This window comes from Coffea eugenioides, chromosome 5, assembly GCF_003713205.1.
Source record: "Coffea eugenioides isolate CCC68of chromosome 5, Ceug_1.0, whole genome shotgun sequence".
Taxonomy (NCBI): Eukaryota; Viridiplantae; Streptophyta; class Magnoliopsida; order Gentianales; family Rubiaceae; genus Coffea; species Coffea eugenioides.
This window is the reverse complement of record NC_040039.1, coordinates 2,702,015-2,729,325: the sequence shown is the minus strand read 5'-3', so window position 1 is coordinate 2,729,325 and position 27,311 is coordinate 2,702,015. Positions and strand designations below refer to the sequence as shown.

The window sequence follows — 27,311 nt, the reverse complement described above, 5'->3', positions numbered from 1 at the left end:
AATAATCTATGAGTAATGGCTGTAATAATTGAAAAACTTTCAACGTATGATAGATCTATTGTGACTGAATATCAAATGAAAATAGTGTGTTTTTCAATCTTCATTACAGTAGTAGATAAAAATTGATGCAATACATTCTTCTAGTTGGAGATGCTAACTCTGCTTTGTCTTTTTGTTTCTTGCGTTAGCTTTTGCTTTAGGTGGTTTGGATAAAAATGGGTGGAGGAAGCATGATAGCTGAAGTGCTAGAGGATAAGCTAAGGAAGTACATGAGCAGATTCTAGTACCAAGATTGGCTAAAAATAGAAAGACCAACAACTGCAGTTACTTTGTTATGTTTTGTCTTTGAAAGCAACTTATGCATCTTGTTCATAGCATCCCCATGCTTATCCAGAATAATTTTTTCCAATTACCTGAATGCATTAACAAGGGAATCACTAACTTCACTGATTTGAATCATTACCATGGCCATCGTTATAAAAGCTTCTTCATGAATAAAATCAACTGCATCTGATGTTAAAGGCTTCAGCAATGATATTCAATCTGTGCGTTTTCAACGATTCTTGTAGAAGGCTAGAAAAAGTTAAGAGCAAAGACATAATATGAAAACTTGTTTGGAGAAGTAAAGGTTTGGTGTCAAATTCTTATAGTCCAGAACATAAACCATAAGCAAGTGGCAAGCCTGAACGTAAGACAAACTAACCAAGTGCCAAAACTGCAGTTTGCCTAACATCGTTGCTTAATTCTGATGCAGCAAAATGCAGCAGGTATCAAATGGTCTTGTTGTTTGCATTTTTCCTGTAAGCCAATGCCAATGCATACATTTATCCATAACGTGCTTCTAATTCTAGAAATAGAATATACAATTCATTAAGTTTTTAAGTCTAGAAATAGATTGTAGCTTTTAGTTTATTAAGCTTTTACACGACATTGTTTATATCATCAAAAATATCTTCGTTAGGAGTTCCCAATGCTGCTAAACCAAGACTAAGGTAGGTACTATGCTGAATAACCTATAGCAGACGATTTTTAAAAAAAGGCAGAAAAGTGGAAATATAAAAATAGGTACTTTTTTACATAATGCGATAAGACAAATACCTCAACATTAGTGCTTGTTAGACTATGACATAGGAATTGATTCATGCTTTTCTCATAGTAGACAATGTTTATGTTTCTGAATATGGGCTGCCACCACCACCTGCCTCACTTTGTGACAAGGAGTCATTAGTGATTTTCCTTGCTGTAGATGGCCTCTGTCAATAGCTTGTAGTGCTGTTGCGCTAAACTTAGTCCAATTTGTAGCTCTGGTGAGCCAGTTGTGACAGTTTAAACAGATACAAAATGTTAGATAGAGATAACTACTTTTATCATTATGCAGCATATAAAAGAATGTGGAAAGTAGGTGCACAGTAACGTGTTGACAGTTGTGACGGCATGCATAATGCTATTAACATGTATAGTTGGATTATGACAAATATTATTTATCATGTCAACAGATTGCTTTATTGTGTTGAGAATTATGAAATGCAATCTAATATGCAAAAAGCTAACAATTAGTCAAATATTCCAAAGAAATCTAGTAAATTGAGAAAGTATCTAGGGAAGAAAAGAAAAGAAAATAGGAAAAATGCCTTAGTTATTATAGCTGTATAGGAATTGCAATGTCAACTGTATGGAAGTCTCTCGAGATAGCATTTCTTTTATTTTTGATAACTTCGCAGCATAAATAGTTTCCTTCAGAATTTGATTACCCTCTGTTATCTGAATATCTTTCTTGGGACTGGAAAGTTAGTCCCTCATTTTCAAAAGATAAGCTTGGTGTCCATTCTCTACAAGGTCAAATGCTATTTGAAATCCCAATAAAGCATGATTCTTGCTTTTTGTTTTAAGAGTTTCTCAAATACAGCAGCAATGTCCTCTGGTGTATCCAAAAACATGAGAAGCTGACATATGCTTAAATAATCAGGTGACATATGCATTAAAGTAGTTGAGGCTGACAAAATTGTGAGAGACATGATTACAATAGTATAGGGTTACTTGAATGTTGTCACTTCTTATAAGTGCTTGCTGAAGCTTATCCAATCTTAGGTATTTTATACCTATTGTCACAGCTTATTGATATCTTTTGTTAATTACATACTGTCAACAGGTATCTTGGGAGGAAAATATCTAGTCACTGTATTATGAGTGACCAACTAGTATTTATAGGAGTACAAACCTAACCGACTATTTACAAGAATACCCTTACTAATATATTATCTACAAGAATACTAATATTCTCCTAACACTTCCCCTCAACTTGGAGCATATATATCATAAGCACCCAACTTGTTACAAAGGTATTTCACCCTAGAGCCCCCTAAATTCTTGGTAAACAAATCAGCCAATTGATCTGCAGACGGTACATGAGATGTCTTGATAACTCCATCAAGTAATTTCTCTCGAATGAAATGACAATCAACTTCAATATGTTTTGTCCTTTCATGAAACACTGGATTAGACGCAATATGGACAGCCGCCTGATTATCACACACTAAATTCATAGGCTGTTTATACTCAAACCCAATTTCAAGTAACATGCTTTTCAACCAAACCAACTCACACACAGTGTGAGCCATAGCACGGTATTCAGATTCTGCACTTGATCTGGAGACAACTGTTTGCTTCTTACTCTTCCACGACACTAAATTACCACCAACAAACACACAATATCCTGTGGTCGATCTTCGATCTGAGGCAGAACCGGCCCAATCTGTATCACTATATCCTTCAATATCAGTGTGTCCATGATTTTGATACAGCAACCCTTTTCCAGGAGCACCCTTAAGATACCTGAGAATCCGTATAACAGCATCCCAATGACTAGTACGAGGGGTATCAAGAAATTGACTCACAACACTCACTGCAAACGAAATGTCAGGTTTCGTTACAGTGAGATAATTTAACTTACCCACAAGTCTTCGATATTGCTTAGGATCATCAAGTAATGTTCCTTGATCTCTTGCTAATTTCACATTGGGATCCATAGGAGTATCCACAGGTCGGCAACCTAACATCCCAACTTCACTCAACATATCAAGTACATATTTCCTTTGACATAAATAAATCCCATATTTAGACCGAGCTACCTCAATACCCAGAAAATACTGTAAATGACCTAAATCCTTTGCCTGAAAGTTTGCCTGCAGATTGGATTTAAGTTTCTGGATCCCCACAACATCATCACCTGTAATCACAATATCATCCACATAAACAACTAATAAAATTTTACCAGCATTAGAATGCCCATAAAATACAGAGTGATCTACTCCACATCTCGTCAGACCGAACTCCATGACCACACTACTAAACCGGCCAAACCAAGCCCTTGGAGACTGTTTCAATCCATATAAGGATTTTTTCAAACGACAAACCAACTGCGAATTCTCCCCCTGAACAACAAATCCAGGAGGTTGTTCCATATATACCTCTTCTTCCAAATCTCCATGCAGAAATGTATTTTTCACATCCAACTGATGCAATGGCCAATTGTAAGTTGCTGCCAAAGAGATAAGAAGGCGAACCGAGGTAATCTTTGCAACAGGAGAAAATGTTTCTAAGTAGTCTACTCCATACACCTGAGTAAATCCTCGAGCTACTAGACGAGCCTTCAATCTATCAATAGAACCATTAGGCTGCACCTTTATAGTGTACACCCATTTACAACCAACAACAGGCTTACCTGAAGGACGAGGGACAAGATCCCAAGTATTATTTTGTTCCAAAGCAGACATCTCTTCTTGCATAGCTAATCTCCAATCAGGATGATTAAGAGCATAGGTAATAGACTTAGGAATGGAGATAGAATCAAGGGAAGCAACAAAAGAAGAATATGACATAGAGAGACGAGAATAAGACACAAAATTAGAAATAGGATGGGAAGTACAATCTCTCTTACCTTTGCGTAAAGCAATAGGAAGATCTAACTCAGAGGAGGGCGTCATACCTGAATTTGAAGATTGAGTGTTAATTGGTGAAGTGCGTGGCATATCAGGAACTTTCTCAACCATGGAACGACGAGAGTAAACTTGAAGATGAGGACGAGATAATCGAGCTATGGAATCTGGTGGACTAGATAACTCAGGTAATAAAGGGGAAGGGACTGGTAAAACAGGAGAAGAAAAAGAGGGACACTGGTCTAACTCACAAGGCATACTGTGTTTGATAAAATATGGAGTAGATTCAAAGAAAGTAACATCAGCACAAGTAAAAAATCGATTTAAAACTGGACTGTAACATCTATACCCTTTTTGCGCTCGTGCGTATCCTAAGAAAATACACTTAATAGCACGAGAATCTAATTTATCCACTCCGGGAGTAAGCTGATGAACAAAGCACACACATCCAAAAATACGAGGAGGTAATTTAAACACAGGTTCATGAGGAAAAAGAATAGAGTGAGGTAATTGACCTCCAAGAATATTAGATGGCATGCGATTAATTAAATAACATGCAGTTAGAACTGCATCACTCCAAAATTGTTTGGGCACATTCATGTGCAACAACAGTGTTCGAGCAATTTCGATTAAATGCCCAATTTTTCTTTCAGCAACTCCATTCTGTTGTGGAGTGTGAGGACAAGAGGACTGATGAATAATACCAGACTTACTCATAAATGTATTAAAAGGAGTGAAAAAATATTCTTTCGCATTATCACTGCGAAGTATACGTACCGGCACACCAAATTGATTCTTTATTTCTGCAACAAATGCACAAAAAATGGAATATAGTTCTGAACGATCTTTCATTAAATAAAGCCAGGTAACTCTTGAAAAATCATCAACAAAGATTACAAAATATTTAAAACCTAACTTTGAAGTGACTCGACTAGAACCCCAAACATCAGAATGAACTAACAAAAACGGTTCAGAAACCCGTTTATTGACTCTAGGAGCAAAAGAAACACGATGATGCTTTCCTAACTGACAAGACTCACATTCTAACGAAGATAATTGACTCAAAGTAGGAACCAACTTTTTCAAATTTTGTAAAGATGGATGACCTAAACGACAGTGAATTTCAAGAGGAGAAACAGTAGCAGGACATGCTATCGGACCATTGAAGTTGAGAAAGTAAAGACCATTATGCTCATGCCCTCCACCAATCGTCCTCTTTGTCTTCAAATCCTGAATGACAACAGAATCAGGAGAGAAAGTAACTGTACACTGTAGAAATTTAGTGAGCTTACTAACAGACATTAGATTAAAGGGCAAATTGGGTATGTAAAGAACAGAAGACAGCGGAAGTGATTGATTAATTTCCACAGTGCCTAGTCCTTTAACTTTAGTAGTAGATCCATCAGCTAAAGTAACATGAGGAAAGGGAGTAGATTCTTGAAAATTAGAAAAAATTTTAGAGGTACCTGACATATGATCAGTAGCCCCGGAGTCAATAATCCATGAGTCATTACCTTTTTGTGCTAAAGAAGCAGAGGGAAGAGATGCGTGATTTGTAGCTTGGTACTGTAGGAATTTAACATAATCTTCCTCAAATATAGTAACAGTCTTCTGGGACCCATGTGCTGAAAAACTCGATTCAATGTGGTCATTGGTAACCGCATTAACAAACCTTTCAACCATGGCGAATGACACGTCAAACCAAAGAAAAGGTCTCGAGATGAACAGCGCGTGAACAGTGAACAGCGCCGCGTGAACAGTGCCGTGAACAGTGAACAGTGTCGCATGAACAGTATGCGATGAACAGTGAATAGTCGCGATGAACAGTCGCGATGACCAAAACTTTTGCTAGATGTTTAACCCTAACCCTAGGACTTTTGCTCTGATACCATGTCAACAGGTATCTTGGGAGGAAAACATCTAGTCACTGTATTATGAGTGACCAACTAGTATTTATAGGAGTACAAACCTAACCGACTATTTACAAGAATACCCTTACTAATATATTATCTACAAGAATACTAATATTCTCCTAACATACAGGGAGGTCCAAAAATGAGATAATGAGAAAAAGTTCAAATCTATAGTATAATCTAGTGTTTCAGAAGTTTACGTACTTATCAAGCATCCTTTGAACAATGGCTTTTTATCTTGGATCTATCTTTGGTGCTTTATTTGACTCAACAGCCTTAGTCTTGAGATCAGGACGTTTGTCTATAGCTTTAGCTGAGATAAAAGGATGTAATAGAAAATAAAGTAAGGCGTGTATGGCATGGTTAAAAAGAAATGCATAGTTAAGTTATGTAATACCAGTGCCACTTTATAGTCCAAAATCAGTATTTATCTAGCCATGATTTATTTTCTTATAGATGCAATACATAGAAATACTGAACAAATTTAGAAGGCAAAATTCAACAATAACATGCTATCTAGAATAGTCTGGACATAATCTAAATCTTCTGATTGATTTAGTTCATTCAAATAACAAAAGATCTGAGAGGGGAGATAGAGGTTTAATCAAGGAGATGAGCAGTCTATAGAAGTAGGTTTTAAAAGAAAAACTTCCAACAAAAAAGCATCTTTGAATCTTTGAGGCCAGTAATGTAGCTAGTTGCGTTTGAGTCTTATCAAAGTGCTCATGTTCATATACACTCTCATTGCAAAACGATAAACAGTTAGTAATTAATTTTCTCAATATACAATTATAAGAATGAGCAATGTTAATATATAATGAATTTTTTGAACATATATCTACAAGAATGAGTAATAAGGGTAGAAAAAGTTAAGAGCAAAGACATCATATGAAAAGTTGTTTGGACAAGTAAAGCTTTGGTGTCAAATTCTTATAGTCCAGAACATAAACCGTAAGCAAGTGCCAAGCCTGAACGTAAGACAAACTAACCAAGTGCCAAAACTGCAGTTTGCCTAACACTATCGCTTAATTCTGATGCAGCAAAATGCAGCAGCTATCAAATCGTCTTGTTGTTTGCAGTTTTACTGTAAGCCAATGCCAATGCATACATTTATCCATAATGTGCTTCTTCTGTTCCATAAACTCTCAAGAGCTATTCCCAATGCCAAATCGTTACAAATGTTCAACTGATTTTTTATTAATCTTTTACACAAAAAGAGAAAGAATTCATTAAGCTTTTAATTCTAGAAATAGATTATAGAATTCATTAAGCTTTTAACTCTAGAAATAGATTATAACTTTTAATTTATTAAGGTTTTACACGACATTCTTTATATCATGAAAAATATCTTCATTAGGAGTTCCCAATGCTTCCTAACTAAGACTAAGGTAGGTACTATGCTGAATAACCTGTAGGAGACGATTTTTAAGAAAAGGCAGAAAAGTGGAAAGATAAAATAGGTACTTTTTTACATAATGCAATAAGACAAATACCTCAGCATTAGTGCTTGTTAGACTATGACACAGGAACTGATTCATGCCTTCCTCATAGTAGACAATGCTTATGTTTTTGAATATGGGCTGCCACCACCACCAGCTCCACTCTGTGACAATGAGCTATTAGTGATGTTCCTTGCTATAGATGGCCTCTGTCAATAACTCGTAATGCTGTTGTGCTAAACTTAGTCCAATTTGTAGCCCTGGTGAGTCAGTTCTGACAGTTTAAACAAATACAAAATGTTAGATAGAAATAATTACTTTTATCATTGTGCAGCATATAAAAGAATGAAGAAAGTAGGTGCACAGTAACGTGTTGACAGTTGTGACGGCATCCATAATGCTATTAGCGTGTATAGTTTTATTATGACAAATATTATTTCTCATCTCAACAAATTGCTTTATTGTGTTGAGAATTACAAAATGCAATCTTACATGCACAAAGGTAACAATTAGTCGAGAAAATTCTAAAATTGTGATGGAAAAAAAAAATTATTCTACAAGGGGGGCAATTTTTGAACTTAGTTCTAGCATGAGGGTCTTTGCATTTGTGAAATGCGAGTTCATAGACATCGCATTTCACAAATGCGAGGTTAGTGTTCCAGAAAAAATGAGAAATGCTTTGAAAAAAAGTAAAAAAGGCAACAGAAAACTCGCAGATTTGGAATGCGAGGTGAGTACCTCACATTTTTCGAATGCGAGGTACTCAATCTGAAACCCAATTAAAATATGTTTCGTAGCCTGCAGAAATTGGCGGTCACTTTCTCTTCTCTTTTGCTGAGGTAGACACCAGTCCAAGCATCTCAGTTGTCCGCCATTGCTGAGGTAATTCATTGATCTCATCTTCCACTGGAACTAACAGAGCTCTAAATTTGGGACATTGACAGCCTGTGCCTTCTTGTATTTGCTGCTTTTGATATTGAGCTAGCCTAATTCGGACACCTTGAGAATCTATCCTTGGGGATCTAGCTGAATTTCGGATGAAATCTCCAGCAACGGTTGACTGGCAGGCAGGCAGAATGTGGCTGGAAGAAATGATGCTTCCAGAGCTATTCATATTCAAGGTTTGGAAGTTGGGTTGCCGTCTAGTGTTTGTAAACTCTATTATATTGAAATACAATTTGCTTGAGCACAAAAATGCAGGATAACCCCAGACACAGAGTGTAACCCCAGATATGATTACGAGTAGAGAGAGCCATTTTGGGCCTTCGTTGTTATCAATAATTTCGTCCTTATTTCTCTGATAACTCGAAGCAGGCGTGTATCACTCGCTTGATGAAGACCTTACCTCGCATTTAAGAAATGCGAGGTCATATACCTCGATTCCTTGAATGCGAGGTCTTCGACCTCTTTTTTTTTTTTTTTTTTTGTTTGTTGGAAAATTCAGGGAGAGTTCGCATTTGGTAAGTGCGAGCTCAAGGAACTCGCATTTGATAAATGCGAACACCCCTTTTACAGAATCCCATACAAAAAATACCCCCTTTGTAGAATTTTTTTAAAAATCATCATAATATTAGAAATTTCTCACAATTAGTCAAATATTCCAAAGAAATCTAGTAAACTGAGAAACTATCTTGAGAAGAAAAGAAAAGAAAATAGGAAAAATGCCTTAGTTATTATAACTATATAAGAATTGCAATGTCAACTGTATGGAAGTCTCTCGAGACAGCATTCCTTTCATTTTTGGTAACTTCGCAGCATAAATAGTTTCCTTCAGAATTTTGATTACCCTCTGTTATCTGAATATCTTTCTTGGGACTGGAAAGTTAGTCCCTCGTTTTCAAAAGATAAGCTTGGTGTTCATTCTCTACAAGGTCAAATGCTATTTGAAATCGCAATAAAGGATCATTCTTGCTTTTTGTTCTTAAGAGTTTCTCAAATACAGCAGCAATGTCCTCTGGTGTATCCAAAAACATGAGAAGCTGACATATGCTTAAATAATCAGGTGACATATGCATTAAAGTAGTTGATGTTAGAATTTCTCAAATTTTGACATCTGATACACTTGGACCAACATTTTCTAGAATTAGAAATAAGATTTACAAGAATGAATTGGATAGATATAATCACATCACGCTGATATTCTCTAGAGCTGACAAATTTGTGAGAGACATGGTTACAATAGTATAGGGTTACTTGAATGTTGTCACTTCTTATAAGTGATTGCTGAAGCTTATCCAATCTTTGGTGTTTTATGCCTATTCTCACAGCTTATTGATATCTTCTGTTAATTATATACCTACAAGGAGGTCCAAAAATGAGATAATGAGAAAAAGTTCAAATCTATAGTATAATCTAGTGTTTCAGAAGTTTACGTACTTATCAAGCATCCTTTCAACAATGACTTGATCTTGCATCTATCTTTGCTGCTTTATTTGACTCAATAGCCTTAGTCTTGAGGTCAGGACGTTTGTCTATAGCTTTAGCTGAGACAGAAGTATATAATAGAAAATAAAGTAAGACGTGCATGGCATGGTTAAAAAGAAATGCATAGTTAAGTTATGTAATACCAGTGCCACTTTATAGTCCAAAATCAGTATTTATCTAACCATGATTTATTTTTTTATAGATGCAATACATAGAAATACTTAACAAATTTAGAAGGCAGAATTCAACAATAACATGCTACCTAGAATAGTCCGGACATAATCTGAATCTTCTGATACATTGAATAGAAGGTCAACTCCAAGGAATCACAACAATGAGTGATTTAGTTTATTCAAATAACAAAAGACCTGAGAGTGGAGATAGAGATTTGTTATAAATAATGAATACATATGAAAGCAAAAAGAACTTATGCTTCCTATTCTTCAAATGCATTTTACATAACCTGGTAAAATGAATGCTAAAATATTAATCAAGGAGATGAGCAGTCTGTAGAAGTAGGCTTTAAAACAAAAACTTTCAACAAAAAAGCATATACATTCTCACTGCAAAACGATAAACACTTAGTAATCAATTTTCTGAACATACAATTACAAGAATAAGTAATGCTAATATATAATGAATTTTCTGAACATATGATTACAAGAATTAGTAGTAAGGGCAGATCAAATGTATGAACACTAACCTCTGTTTTTTGAATATTTCCTAGGGACATTTGTAAAAGTATGAGCTAGCTCAAAAAATGGAGCAGTATTTGTGAAAGATTTAACATTATTTGCATTATAAATGAAGCATAAGCTCTGGTTAATGCTATATCTTAATACAAGAATTTTCTTATCATATATACTGAAACATCAGTTGGCTTAAAAATTGAGGCAGTATCGAAAAACAAGTATTTTAGTACAAGAAAGTTAAGCATGAATTGCTGATGAATTATGAATATGAATAAGTGCAATGAATATGAATCTCACAATATTGTAATCAATAATTATGAAAGGTGATGATTTGCAAGTTGTAAAATATGTTTGTATACTATGTTATTGGTAGCGTAGTCAACTGTTGGATCAAAAGGAGAAGGCTGTATAAGAATCTTTGCACAATTGCTGCTTTTTGCTCTTGATAAAGCAACATATAGTTGGCCATGTGAAAAAACTGGTTCACGTAAGTATATACCAACAAAATCTAAGGTTTGACCTTGAGCTTTATTAATTGTCATTGCAAAGCATAGGCGCACTGGAAATTGAACTCTTTCAAATGACATTGGGCAATCAGGATTATTTTCTATTCGAATAGATATTCTATGTAAAAAGACTTGTTTGCCTTTGAATTCTCTAGCACTTATAACTGCATCAATAATATTGTTAGTTAAAGATTTACATATTAGCCTTCTGGGGGATTAATGTTTCTGAGAAGAATTATTGGGCAATTTGGTTTTAGAATAAGATGGTGGGGGGGGGGGGAAACCATTGGGCGTTAAGCTATTCAGAAAATCTTCAAATAGGCCTTGTTCTGAAATGTCAAGTGCTTTATCACGACTAATATATTCTTGAGCCTCACCTGAAAAAATGTTAATTAACAAGTTGTTTAACATATCAACAAATTCATTTTTTGTAGTAAGGATTGCTCGATTTACCAATGAAAAATCATCCTCGGAAAATGCAGTTAAATCTAGGTAAACTGTTTTGATAAGTTCAAAAATTGATTCTGTTTCACTTTTGTATGGTATCAGTAGTGGGAGAGGGATCTTTACTTTTAACCCTCGTATTGCTGGTTCTAGTCCATTTCCTATTCGGAGAAGGTAATTTGTGAATTCTGGATCTGATATTGCTCTCATATTATCTGTGAGGTATAGTTTATGAAACTGTGGCCAAATGTATGAAGTTACTAAGCTAGCTTGTACAAAATCTTCCTTTGAACCTTTAGTGACAACAGAGAGAACTTGTCTAAAGTCACCACCAAAAACCATAATTTTTGAGCCAAATAACTCAGAAGAACCCATTAAATCTTTTAGTAGTGTATCCACACCTTCTATACCAGTTTTGTGTGCCATTGGGGCTTCATCCCAAATGATAAGTTTGGTTGCTTGAATTAGTTTAGCAAGTGCACTTTGTTTACTAATTTTACACATGTTAACTGAATTCATATCAATTGGAATCTTGAATTGAGAGTGTGCTGTTCTCCCTCCTGGTAATATTGATGCTGCAACTCCACAAGAAGCAGTAGCTAATGCTATAAAGCCTTTTGACCATACTTCAGCTAATAATGCTCGATAAAAAAATGTTTTTCCTGTGCCACCTGGTCCATCTATAAAGAAACATCCTTTTCCTTTAATGTATAATGCCTGCATTATGGTATCGAAAGCTCCTTTTTGACCAGGATTAAGTTTAGTAATTGACATCAAGTCATCCCCTGAAACTTTAATCTCTGTTTCACTAATTGTATCTCTTGCATCTGTGTTTGAGTCATGAAATTTTAGTACTCTTCGCACCAGTCCATAACTGTTTATATTACGACCCATAGACTCTAAAAAATTGCTTATTTGATGCAGAACTTTAAATTCAATATCATTTTTGGTTAAGTTTGGGAGTCTATTGTAATCTTCAGACAATGATTCTTCAAATTTCAGCCATAGGGTTCTTGGGTTTGAGGGGGTAAAGTATACCAACAATGTTGCAAACAACCTTCTTAGGCTATATGGCATATGATAAACGGCAGCTTCTTCTAGACATTCATCTTGCGAATTATTTGATTCTAAATATCCTCTAAGCACAGCTGCTTCACGAAACGTAGTAACATGTACTCCGTTTATAGTTTTTAAATCATCATAAGAAGTTGGAGCTCTAACATGCAGTAAAAGGAGTCTTAGGAAGTACCGTTCACCTTCAAGGGGATTTGCTGCAACAACTCTGCCTATAGAATCTTTTTGTTTTCTAGGTTGCCAAGATTTGGAACTTGGATACCATACAAAATGCTCAGGGAACTTTTTGTAGGTACATTTGAGACCTTTTGCAAAATCATCTGTAGTATTCATTCGAAAAAATTGGGTGAGAATAGTTTTTTTGGCAAAATTGTTACTTAATATATTGTCAAAACTATCATTTGGTCAAAACAGCATACATTGAAAGTTTTCTAGGTGGAGTTGAAGTTGTATTACAGCAGGATGCATTTCATAAAGATGAAATCTGTATATTCTCCACATCGCTTCAGCTGCACATACCGACAGTGCTGACTAATATTCTTTGATTTCATCAATAACATTTGCTCCAACATCTGAATTCACTCGAAAATGTATCCTTGCATGGCCTTTGTATATATACTTATATACATACTTCATAGCCTTAATTGTGGAGCAAATTTCTATATTTTTATGGCAATTGAATTTAGCCAACAGATAAGCATTGTATGACACTACCCATTTGTTGTCTAAGTAGTGCCCTTGAACCAAAATTTTTTTTCCATCATTTCTTCTTTTGTATGTTGGATATGAATTCTGAGAATGTGTAGTTTTTTCTGCCCATGCTTTTGGATAATTATTCTTGCAAGACTTCTTTGATGCACCCTGCATACATACATTATCATGTTTTTTCTCACCACACGGCCCATGCATCATATGTTTCTTGACCATTCTAAACAGATGCTCACTTTGTGCTTCGTCGGGTATTTCTGCAGAAACTATGCGATCATAATCTTCTGTTGTATATAATTTGAAAGCAGGCTTGAGGATAATCAAAAAGTGAGCATGAGGTAAACCACATTTTTGAAATTCTATAACATAAGTATATGCTGCTACTTCTCCAAATATTTGCTTTTTGAATAACTCTTGTTTCATAATTTCTAACTTTGCATGAAACACACGAGCAATAAGATCAGGCCTATTCTGTACTTCATGTGATTCTAACATATTTTCTTTAATCTCAGGCCATGATTGGTTGCAAGTCATAGTTATAAAAAGATCTGGCTTCCCAAATTTCTGAACTAAACTCATAGCATCAAGATACCTTTTTTTCATATCTCTAGGACCTCCAATGAATGATGTAGGCAATATTACTCGCTATCCAATCTGAAATCCATTTTGTTGTCCTTGTATTACGCTGTCCATAATTCCTTGTAGCTGCTCTCAACGTATTTGTTGTTGTCTACTTCGATAAAAATTCAGTCTTTGTGTCTCTATTTTAACATACATGGCAACTGAATATTGTTCCAAAGCTCTTCCAGCATTTAAAATATTTGGCCCAATTTTTTTTCTCATCTGGAATTTATATGCATAATACTCTCTCATCGATACATATCCCTTGGAGTTTTCATGTCTTGTAAGCTGTAAGATTTAGAATATTTGTCAAAGAAGAGATGACTGCAATTGAAAAACAATTATATATAATGAATGGTATATATGTCTTACCTTCTTCTTCAAGATCAATTATTTCTTCTGGCGATTAAAAGCTGGACAATGTAGCTGTACATGAATGTTTCGCAGTCTTTCTTTTGCGTTTTTTTGGATTGCCTCCTCCTGATCTTTGTATACCTGGATGCCATCCAGTTTCTCCAAATGGAAAAGGCAGTGGATACTGAAGAGGGTCATAGCAGTCATAGTAATATTGAATGCGGTGGCTGCGTCCTTCTTTTGTATATATCTGTATGTGTCTAGAATAATCTTGATTAGCATTGTCTCCTTCAACCCATAAAGCTGCAACTTGAGATACAACGGTTTTATTAAACACTTGCTGGTCGTTGTCGGAGTGAGATTTTAATACTATCTGATATGAGTCCAAGTTTGGGACATTTCTCAAACTCCTAAAGAAGCAAGCATATGGATTTTCTTTCATTACTTCCATTAGCTTGACTACAATACTTTCGGCCCGCCTTTCTGATATTGCTAATCGATTCTGAATTTCATGTTTTGTGTCTTGGAAATAAGCTGAAGATACATTCCTGATCCTCCATGCGGTATTAGTTCATTGATAAAATGGTAGGTTTGGCCTTGTATCTTGAATGTATAGATTCCATTTGTCCTCTTGCAAAAGGATTTGTCATAGTGAACACCAAAGGAAGTAAATGCAAACATGCTATTATAGGTCCTGACATAGGTTCGGAAATGTATAGCTTCTTCACTCTGTCCAGTAAAAAGTTCAATTAATATATCAGGTAGCTTATTTTCATGGAGCACAACCTCACCATCAGAACAGCAAAAGTTTGCTATCTCTGAATAGAATTTTTTCGCTCCACAATATTTACAATCTGATGCATTAGGGAGATGGTCTGCATTTTGGCTAATGAAATTCAGAGCATCTACACCAGCTGCATTTTTACATTCTATAGAATAATAGGAATACAAAGCATTTTTATCACTATGTTATATGCATATGAAAGAACTATAAATATTTGTATATGAATAGATATAACATAAAGAAACAGGAATGATACCTTTATTTTGCATGTAAGTCTTGTTTGCTCGGATATCTGATCTCCTTTGGCTTGAGCTTTTGCCTACAGAACAATAATGTCGCTAGTCAGGAGGTAAAAATGATCATGCTGCTGATAAGAATATATAAGTTCTGCAACATTTTCAGATACATTTTAGTTATACATACCTTTTGGATGATTTTTTATGACATTAGAAACATTGGTTTCCACTGGCTGAGGCTGTACTGTCATTGATATACCTGATTAGGCAAATAAAAAAGTGTAAGAACATAAATCAAATTCAGTGACCAACCAACACTGAGCAAATATTTGTAAAAATAGTATTAAGGAGTTAAACCTGCAAGATTATCAACTGTTTCATGCAAGAAATTAGAGCAGCTATGGCATATAGGAGGATCACCTACCAGATAAAAACATAGAAATTGTTACATGAAACATAGAGTGATAAATATGATTATAACAAGATATACCTGACACATTTAGTTTATTGATTCTTCTGCATTTATAGATGGATGACTTTTTTGATGAAGAACCTAGAAGAGCAAAAAAAATTCAATGTTTAAATGTCAAAAATTACTTGTGTAAACATAGAATACAGAATCAATTTGTGTAGGCATACCTTGTTCAAATGTCGAAAATACAGAATCATGCTGTTTCAGCTTGCCTTTTGATTTACCATTGGTTTTACATAGAGAATTACTTTTGACAGCAATAGATTGTTACAGATTAGTCTCTTTGTTTCTACTCTGTTGCAGAAGCTGTTTAACAGCAATACTCTGTTGGTTATTGTGCTCATTGTTCTGCTGTACGTCACACCCAAGTGGAAGTTCTATACCTGATATACAAGACTTTCATAATTTACATCGCTTATAGAAGATTGTTTTTAATTCAGTATTAAGGTAACAAAAGAAAACACTGAAAAACTTCAGAAGTTCTTTTTTCTCCTCTTTATTTATGAAGAAAGTAATTTGGAAGCATCAGTCAGTGATTGAAAAAGAGGTGCATGGCATTGACGGGCTGGATAATATGGAATCTTGCTGGGAAAAACAAATGTTTATGGTGATATATATTTATATGCATTATGCACGTTTACAGTTTTACATAAGCTAAAAACAAATGTTTATGGTGATATATATTTATATGCATTATGCACGTTTACTGTTTTACATCAGCTTAGTTTTTTTTTTGGCAACATTAAATGCCATTAATTAATTAAAGCATGAGATCATATAGAAAGTGAGGCAGGAACAGTTTTAAATTTTAACGTCTCTGCTAGCTGTATTAACATTTCAAGTACTGCTCAGTTAGTATTATATTTTTTGTATGCTACAATCCAGATTAGTATTATATTTCAAGTAAGTTGTGCTTTGGGTTCCGTTCTACACTATTCATTGCAGCTCGACATGGAATTTGGTGAACTGTTCGCCCAGTTTGAACATTTGACTGATGTAGGAAAAGATATAATCGACTGTATCAGAACTTAGTAACTTCTTGTTACTCGATCTATGTTTTTCTCATAAGCAGGTTTCTCATAAGAGGATTCTTGAGTACTGCATGCATGAGAAGCACATTTATTCACTACATTATTGTTCTTTTATTTCAAACAATGCATTATTGCTTTCTGCTGCATACAAGAACGCAATATAAAGGCAAAACTGAATCAGATACCATTAGTTTGCTGTTGGTTCATAGAAGACGTGGATGCAGCAGCTTTCCTTGCTCTCCTCTTTTGATAAGCTTCTCTCTGTTTAGCTCGACGAGCTTCTTTTTCTTCCACTGATAAGGAAGCATATTTTTCTCTTAATTTTCGGTTACGAACAATGTTTTTATTCGTTGAATGTGCAAGTGCATCAATTGAAGCCATGGTTTACAGTTTATAGCATGAATAAAGGAAGCATAAACAAAACAGAAGGTAGTAGGATAAAGCAAAAAGTTGTGGACTTATACAAATAGCTACGGAAGATGAATACATGAAGCAATTTTCCAATTTCCCACACGAAAAGTAAAAAGCTATTGTAAAATGACACTGTCAGACATGAGTTGAAAATATATAGTCCATTCAATGAGTATTTTGAGGGAGGAAAATGTAATTGAACAAGACAAAATGAGCTGGCTGATAGAAATAAACATCACGTCTCGTTAATGCTTCTTGTAAATGCTGCAAAACAGCCAATGTTCCACTAACATTCGGCTAAGCCTTGCTCCAAGAAAAAGAACAACCAAAAGACTTGAAGGACAAAAATGCCCCTGAAGAGAGCAAATGAATTGTAATGAACAATAACCCTCCAAACGTCTTAGCTCCAAGAAAAAGAACAACCAAAAGGCTTGAAGGACAAAAATGCCCCTGAAGAGAGCAGATGAATTGTAATGAACAGTAACCCTCCAAACGTCTTCTTATATATTATAAAGAAATATGAACCTAAATACAAAGGAGAAATTGATAGAAGAGATGTCACCCTTGTCACATGAGTTTCAAACTCTCCATCTTTGCTCCTCAAATTTTCATCCAAATCTAAGTACAAATACAAGAAAAAAAAACTACACTACCTATACTATACTGCTCTAACTAATGAACTAAGGAAATTCTAGTGAAAACTACATTTTTGGTGAGTTTCTCTAGTCTTCCAAAGTTGTGTAAATGTTCTCCAAAGGCCTCTATTTATAGAGGATTCAAGAGCCAAATGAGCTGTTTCTAGTTGTCATTTTTTACTCTTGAAACTCCTATGAGTTATCTTTCCAACTTTTCACACTTTTATTGATTAGATACAGCCGAAATTGAGTTGGAAAAGTTGTGTGAAAGCAGGACAAGTTGATGAGCAAGTTGCAGAAGATAGAAGAGAATAGGCAATCTCAGGAATATGCGACTTCATCTCGCATATTGGATAGTCGCGTTTTCACTTCAGCACCACTTCAACTGATATTTTCTCAATGATGGAGACCGAACTAGCTCTTGTAAAAAACATAAAAGTTGTAGCTATTTGAGTTAGCTTTCCAATGCCTTAAGAATCATCTCATTTGGAGCTCTGTGGACTGAGATATGACTAAAACACTATCAATTAGTCAGAGCTCTGTTTCAGCTTTCGACAACAGAATTGAACTTATGTATTTCAATTTTTTGGCTAGGAAAACGACTGAAATGGACTTCGATGTCTTCATACCAAATGTAGATCTAGCTCTTAGATTCAAAATAGTTTAAGAATCACCTTAATCCGATACTTGTAACTCAAGATATTGCCAAAATACCACAAGGCATCAAAGCTGTCTTCACTTGCATTTCTCCCTTCGAATGTTTTGCACTTCATGTCTTCTGTAAACCAATTCAAACCGTCATCAATCATCCAATTATCTTCTCCAATCACTCCATTTGATGATTGAATTATTAAACCTACAAAAACATGAAGTTTTTACCCTTAAAATCCATAGAAATGTAATTTTCACACTTTAACCATAAAATGCATATTTTCACTAGAAACTTAGTTAATTAGCTATAAAAGTAGTTAAAACACACTAAAACTAACTAATAAAACACACTTAAAAACACGTAAATTATACACTTATCAATTGTCATTACAGAGAATACATTCCTGCTCTAGCTTTTTTATTCTTTTCATAAAAATAGAAAATAGTGGGTGGAAGCAACTCTAATATATCAGAGCCAGGTAGCTTTATTATTCTTTTCATAAAAATAGAAAATAGTGTGCAAAAGCAACTCAAATATATCAGAGCCAGGTTTTGATCCTTAGACCTGTGAATTATGGGCCCACCATGCTTATGTTACATCAAACTGGTTGTTGTTTCAACTTATAGTTATTAATAAATATAACTTAACATAAATTTGCAGTGCAATGCTATGTCCATGTCATGCAGCCTTTTGTTATTGAGTTTGTGACTTAAAAACCACACTACTAGCCATAACAATGACAGGATGTCCTTAAGCCTATGGCATGTCTAAGTTCTAACTTGTAAGAGAAAGTAATTTATACCAACTCTGCAATAAATAGTGCATGATAGACAATATGAGAATAAATGTATATACTAAAATAATAAATATAGACACTAATACAATAAGTAAAAAACATATCAAATGAATATCAACTCGTAGCTTTTTTATTCTTTTCTTAAAAAATAGAAAACAGTGGGCAAAAGAAACTCTAATATTTCAGAGTTATTCTTTTCCTAAAAAATAGAAAATAATGGGCAAAAGCAACTCAAATATATCAGAGCCAGGTTTCGATCCTAGGACCTGTGGGTTATGGGCCCACCACGCTTCTGCTGCGCCACTCTGATTGTTGTTTAAATTCATAATTATTAATAAATATAACGTAATATAAATTTGCAATGCAATTCTATGTCCATGTCATGCAGCCTTTTCTTATTGAGTTTATGACTTAAAAAGCACACCTCTTTAAGCCTATATCATGTCTGAGTTCTAACTTGTAAGAGAAAATAATTTATACCAACTCTGCAATTAATAGTGCAGTATAGACAATATGAGAATAAATGTATATACTAAAAATAATAAATATAGGCACTAATACAATAAGTAAAAAGGATATCAAATAAATATCAACTCGTAGCTTTTTTATTCTTTTCTTAAAAAATAGAAAATAGTGGGCAGAAGCAACTCTAATATATCAGAGTTATGTTTTTCTTAAAAAATAGAGAATAGTGGGTAGAAGCAACTCCAATATATTAGAGCCAGGTTTTGATCATAGGACTTGTGGGTTATGGGCCCACCACGCTTCCGCTGCGCCACTCTGATTGTTGTTTAAACTTATAGTTATTAATAAGTATCACTTAATATAAATTTGCAATGCAATTCTATGCCCATGTCATGCCGCCTTTTCTTATTGAATTTGTGACTTAAAAAGCACACCATCTAGCCATAACAATGACAAGATGTCCTTAAGCTTGTATCATATCTGAGTTCTAACTTGTAAGAGAAAGTAATTTATACCAACTCTGCAATTAATAGTGCAGAGAATAAATGTATATACTAAAAATAATAAATATAGACAGTAATACAATAAGTAAAAACATATCAAATAAATATCAACTCGTAGCTTTTTTACTCTTTTCTTAAAAACTAGAAAATAGTGAGTAGAAGAAACTCAAATATATCAAAACAAAGTTTTGATCCTAGGAACTGTGGATTATGGGCCCACCATACTTCCGCTGCGCCACTCTGATTATTGCTTCAACTTAACATATATTTGCAGTGCAACTCTATATCCATGTCATGCAGCCTTTTCTTATTGAGTTTGTGACTTAAAAAGCGCCCCGTCTATCCATAACAATGACATTATGTCCTTAAGCCTATGTCATGTCTGAGTTCTAACTTGCAAGAGAAAGTATTTCATACCAACTCTGCAATTAATAGTGCATTATAGACAATATGAGAATAAATGTATATACTAAAAATAATCAATATAGACACTAATACAATACGTAAAATCCATAACAAATTTTCTCTTCCCTTAAAATTTGTTTTAATTTTATATATATTATATTAGTGTCTACATTTGTTGTTTTAATATCTACATTTATTGTATTAGTATTTATATTTCACGGTACAATTATAATTGATAATTGCAGAAGCCACTAATCCCAATTGTAGCAGTGTTAAACTACTAGTTGCTACTGCTACAATTTTTAGTGTCAAAACAATGATGTTTCTTTCAAGAAAGAAATATCAAAAGCAATAAAGAGAAGAGGAGTGAAAGAGCACGACCTCAGGTCTTTCCCCAACTGATGGCTGTCTTTATCTTTTTTTCGTTTGAAACTATTTCTTGATTTATGTTCTTCTTGTTGATTCAAAAATTTTGGTACTGATTTTGAGAGGGTTTGGACTCAATTTGATGGTAAACTTTGGTAGTTGTCCCACCTTGGGTCTTTGCTTGCTCGATGGCTCTTGAGTCATTTTCGAATAGATTCAATCTCAGTTATGTATCCACCCAAAAAAAAAAAGAAAAACTCAAGTCTAATGAAGTATTTTGACAAAAAGCCCAATTGAAGGTGGAGGAAGGGGTGCTGCGTGGTGGCAGTGATGGTGCTTGGCCAACCATCAAGTTGAGGTACCTCTTTTGCAAACTAGATATATTTTAGGGACTGGATTGCAATTAATTTTTTGATTGTCAAAGTATCTGAGACATAATATTGATTTAACACAATCCGTACTATTCTTTAAAATTGATTAACAGTGCCCAATTCTTGAGTGACAAATTTGTTAAAAGTCTTTCTTCTTATAGATTTTCTTGAGTGCCCAATATTCTTTTTGACTAATCTTGTTTTTGAGATCGTTTGAAAGTATTTTGAGGTTATAAGGAGGTTAGTAAACAAAAGTAGATAAAAGCTTGAGAGAAGGAAGTAACAAATAGATGTTCGAAGGTATATCTTCTAAAGATGGTTTAATGAACTTAAAGGCTAAACTTGATCGTAGAACATTAAAAATTCAATTGGACACCATTACAAATATGCTCGAACAAAACTAGAATGTTAATGCTTCCAATTCATATCATGTGATTTGTGACTTATGTCGAGATTATCATGCTACTCATACATGTAGGCAAGCACAAAATATGCATTATTTTGATAAATTGGGGCATTGCAATTCTTGTTTTGATCAAAATAGTTCTAATTGGACTAATTCTTATACTTATGGTTGAGATAATCAATGTGCAGATAATGATTCTCTATGTTTTTATGATTATCAAGCCAAGTATGTCCAAATTGAATCAAAGCTATCTTGGGAGCTAGTTATAGAAAAATCTTCTAATCAATTTGATTTAGCTATAGAAAAACTAGCTAATGCAACTTTCGACCGTTTTGATAGGGTTAAGGAAAGCTTAGATGAACTAACTTCTCACTTTGGGCCAATTCAAGACCAATTGCATGTTTTGTGTGAAGTTATTTCTTCTGATAATATGCAAATTGACCCTAACATAAGGGTAAGGATGTTTCATATGAAAGTGGATACATTTTTGATGATAATGAATTTGATTGTTGTTTTAACGAGAAAATATCTGTTTCATATGATAATGCCTTTGGAATAAAGTTTGAACCTCAAAAGGTAATCATGAATGATTCATATATAATCTCTCTTGAGAATTGTGTTAAGAGTAGGTTCCAAAGTCATAGTCGCCCAAGGAAGGCAAGTGAATGTTCCTCTGGTAAGTTCTCAAGTGGTACACGTACAAGGTAATATCTATGAAATACTTAAGATAGGTAAACCACTTCCATCTCTCAAATGATTTGAATATATGGCTTTTGCCATCAAACCACCTTTTATTGATCCACCATGACCTAAGATAGTGGATTATTCTTTAACGAAACCTCCTTAAAAAATGAGGTGAAATAGCCAAGCTAATAACTATAAATGAGGTAATAGTCAAGCTAATAACTATAAAGAAGTGCTTTTTGGGAGGTAACCCAATATATTAGTATTTTGTTTCAATTTAGTGTGATTTTAGGGTTTAATTAAGTAGTGATGTTATTTTGTTATTTTTGTTTTGTAGGTTTGAGAAATAGAAGAAAAGGTGGGCAAATGAAGTGAAAAAGGCAAACTTTGATCAAAGAAGTCAACCCCGCGATTTTGAGTAATTGTTGTTCTTGATTTGTTAAAGAGGGTTACAATGCATGTTTTGATCATTTTACATGTGCGTGCATTAATTATTTTGACAAAAGAATTATCTAAAATGCATTTTGAGAAATTGGAGTGAAGTGTGTAACTTTTGAAAGGTCAAAAGTTTTACAGAAAAATTGCAGATCAAAAAACGTGACCTCTGAAAACGTGGCATGAGCTCATGTTTTCATCAATTCACGTTTTGTCTTCTATAAATTTAAAACAGAAAATGTGGTCTATGGAAAATGTGATCTCCAGCTAATGTTTTATGCTCATGTATTCAAAACTCTGTTTTAAAGACACAAAATGCAGGCTACATTTCACTTCCTCCTTCCTTCCCAAGCCTACATTTTTCACATACACAAACACAAACGTCACAAATTGTGAGGACCCATAATTTTATTATTTCAAAATATTGTTAAATTGGTCATTTTAAAAATATTTCGTACTCGAGTTACCCAAAAAAAAAAAATACTAAAGTCCATGAATTTCTCGAAAATAAATTTTACCGATTGGTTCTTTACGCGCATATTATTTTAATGCCCAAATTTATTCAAGATGAATTGCTTATCGTGATTTTTTTATTGTTATATATATATATACTTGGATTATCATATTTTAGAGTTTTAGAATCGAATAAGTTGAATTTCCAAGTTCAAACGAGAAAACCCTTAAGTTTGACCTTTATACGCGCGCGTGCCGAAAAGGCCCCGACAGGCACATTAATTTGATTAATTGGAGATTTTAAGAACATGATATTAGACTACTAGTAATGTACTATTAATGTACTAGGGAAATTACCTCAGAGGTTTAGTGCACAAAAGTTGCAAACGAGCGCGAAAATTGGACACGCGAAGACCCTAAACGGACCTAGCATGAGTTGACACTTAGACTTAACCATTAAGTCACCAATTCTCTCCACTTTCATTACAAAATCTAATTTCACTCTCTCGCCTCTCTTCACTCTCTCTGTTTGGCCGAAAATAGGAAGAAGAAAAGGGAAGAAAAATCTAGCCAAAATCCTTACAAAATTACTTCAATCCACTTCCAGATTTCATCATCCATTAGAGGGCTTTGATCCTAGCTTGGAAGAGGGGGCTGTTCATCGGTTTTCTTGGAGGAATTTCGGTCAAGATTTCTGCCCTAAAGCTGTCCAACTAAGTTCTTGAGGTAACTCACTCACCCACACTTCAATCTTGCAAAATTATAGCTCAAATGGAGCAAAGGTAGCATGGGTTTGCAACCTATGGTAGAATTTGGGTTGATTGGTTGAGTAATTATGTTCTTGCAATTCCATGACATGCTCGAGGGTTTGAGGATGTTTATTGGTGGCTGATGTGATGAATTAACATGTTGTGGTTGTTGATATTGTGCTGTGTTGCATGTATATAGAATGATTGATGGAATGAAGTTGGAAGAAAGTTAGAAATTTGGAAAAGGTACTGTCTGAAATTTCTGACTTGCTGCCCGACTTTCTTGTTTGCTGCTGCCCTGTAATTTCGGAAATTTTCTGGTGTTAATTGAGCTTCCAAATTGGTGTAGATATGTTGTGCTATGCGTATTGTGGTTGTCTACCAAAAATCAACCCAAATGGTTGGTTAAATTTTGAGTTACAAGTAAAGAAGCAAAACTGGAACAAGCTCCAGAATTTTCTGACCAGCAACATTTGTGTAGCTATAACGTTTTGCTCATTGATCGAAATTGAGTACCGTTTGTGGCATGTGAAAGTAGACTCTTAGAGCTTTAAAACGGTACCAAGCTCATTTTCTAGTTCGTCCCGAGCGATTCGTGGCGAGTTTTGAAAGTTGGCTGTCTGTTTATTACTGTTCATCCGAGACTGTCCAAAAAATCCATTTTGTTGCTTGATTGATTTTGAACCGCTTATGTCTGGATTTTGGAAATGATTTCTTCTACATAAATATATCCTTGTGAACCTAGTTTCTAACACCAACAACCGTTTTCAATATCACTGAGAATCGAGTAAGATACGGCCTAATTAGCGAAGTGCATTAAATCTGGAAAATTTCTGGAAAGGCCACAGTCCAGGAATTTTAGCGAACTTCAACTTTTTATTTCTTGAGCTAGGAACATCAGAATCGAGTTCTGTTTTTTTCATTTGAAACCTGGATTGGTACTTTACATATATCAAATTTCAAAGGCTGGTTTTGATTCTATGATTTTTAGCGAAATTCCAAAATTATTGGAAAAACTTGGACTGTTTTGACCTATCTTCAATGAATAGTAAACTTTCTTGGAGAAATTGACTTGTTTCTGATTTGATTCTTGGAAAGTGACCTTCTACAAAGTTGTTACTCTTCGAATGAAGTTTTTGACGGTGTAAAATTTGCCATTTTTAGACTTTCCGAACTTCCGGACTGATATTTCCAAGAATGACTCGAAAAGTGAAAATTTCCAATTTGGACCTAAATGTTCTTTTAAGGGCCTAGGTTACATTTTTAGAACTCTTGGAGCATTTCAAACCTATTTTCATGGTGAACTTGAGTTCACCTATCACTTGAGATCTCATTTGAAAGTCGGTTTCTTATGAACTGAAATACTTTGGAAACTTGAATGTTGGAGTCAAAATTGACTATTTCTTTTCTTTACACGAATACTGTATGGCCTGGAATTTGAGATACAATGCATTATTGCATACTTTCAGGATCTCAAGAGGACTTCGAGGGAACTCCCGGCGAAGCGTCTTAGAGCTAATTTCTCAAACTTTGACTTTTGATACTTGGTGAGTATCAAGTGCATGTGAAGTATTTAAATGAAATGATTCTTGTACTTGCTAGTTAATGAGGCTAGGGCGTACTTTATCGCCCTTGTCCTCTCTTTCATGAAATTGCTTGCTTGATAAGTGATACGTGTTACATGTGAATGCAAATGAAAGTGTTTTTCGTGAGCATTGAGCGGCAGAATGTATCATGCCTTTTTAGGGTAGGAGGTACCGCTCATCCCGTCTCAATGCTATGACCAAATCTTGTCGATTGGAGCTTTGTCTCATCGACCTAAAAGTGAATGGGGGGGACTCCCCAACCCATTGGCTAGCCTTGTAACTCGAACCGGCAAGGGCTTGGTCGAGAAACTTGGTGAACCTTGGGAAGTGTTATTGCTTGATCCAAATAAGGGGTCTTGCTAGGTATACTTGTTAAGTGATACCACCTGCATGCTTGTTTGGTTACGGATCCAAGAGGGTGTCATGGTGGCTGGAGGTAGTAAGTGGAGTTCTACATGGATAACTGTGAAAGTTGATGGAGGGTCAACTACCTGAGCTTGGATCGCGCGTGGATTAGCTCCTGAGAGCTCCCGTATCCTTTTATTGTGATCAAATTCCCTACTTGCTTAATGTTTCGCAGTTACTTGTTACTTGAGTTATTGCTTCATATTGTGTCTTTGCTCGCATGCTTGCATGTTTTTCCCTTGGCCTCACTGAGCGTTAGCTCACCCCAATTTGTTTTCCTTAACAGGTTTGGAAGTGGAAGTTCTGAGGCTTAATTAGTGACCCCGAAAAATAATTTTTTCCCACAGGGCTCGAGGCCAAAGAAAGCGCTTGTATTGAGTTATTAGTGCCTGAAGGGATATCTCATATATAATTTGAATTCGATTCACTTGATAATTATTTGATGTAATTATTTGAGAACTGAGGACTTTTGTCTTATTCGGGGAATGATACCCTTACTTGAGATTTGTAATGTATCTTATCTCGTTCTAAGTTTGAAAAATGTTATTTCGTTTATTCTTGAGGTTGTACCCTATGTTATTGGATGTGAGTGATGTATTTTATTTGAGAACTGTAGTGAGTCCCGGCGAGAGTTGGGCAGGCGGTCCGCCGAGCCCTTTGGTTCGCCTTAGGGGGAGATGGGGCTGTCACACAAATCTTCTCTTATACACCATTTTGTTGCATGAAATCATCATCCACTACCTTTTGACCTTCATAGAGCCTTTTTAATTGATTGAAATTCTCATAAAACATCTCAAAATCAGTTTTTAAGAGATTGAATGCTAGGATTCATAGTTTCTAATTCCTTCAATTGGTAATCAATTTGGATGATTTTCATAGGGCTTTTTGCATCATTTGCATCACCAAACATCACTCTACCAATTTGAGGTAATTTTTTAAACATAGCTTGGTAGATTGAAGTTTCTCATTTCTTTAATTTCTTAAGAATTTTTAAATAATGAATTGATGATGTTTGCTTATACTTAGGAGTTCCATTATGCTTATTTACCATCTCTAAGCATGTTTATATGATCAAATGTGAGAATGTGATGATCTTTGTGATGTTTAATTTTATGCACATTCCTATATTATGATAATTATGATCAATGAGGTAATTGGTCTAGAGAGGTTACTAAGCATAATTGGATGATTCAATTAGCCAAAATGTAACTTGTTTGTAAAGTTTACATGCATACAATCATTATATGGTGATATTTTGAGAATTTGAATTCATGAGCATTGGAAAGGCTAGTCTATACTAGTTTTGAAATGATGCATTGTTATGGTGTTATAATGAACTCATTATTATTTAATCTT

The 27,311-nt window shown here is 34.7% G+C and overlaps 1 long non-coding RNA gene across 1 annotated transcript; it reads left to right on the top strand.

Moving 5' to 3' along the window:
• The first annotated feature begins 23,730 nt into the window (after positions 1-23,730).
• On the top strand, positions 23,731-26,510 carry LOC113772476. Its single transcript, XR_003468548.1, has 3 exons — positions 23,731-23,941; positions 25,434-25,511; positions 26,242-26,510. It is a non-coding gene; the product is annotated as an uncharacterized LOC113772476 (long non-coding RNA).
• The last annotated feature ends 801 nt before the right edge of the window (positions 26,511-27,311 follow it).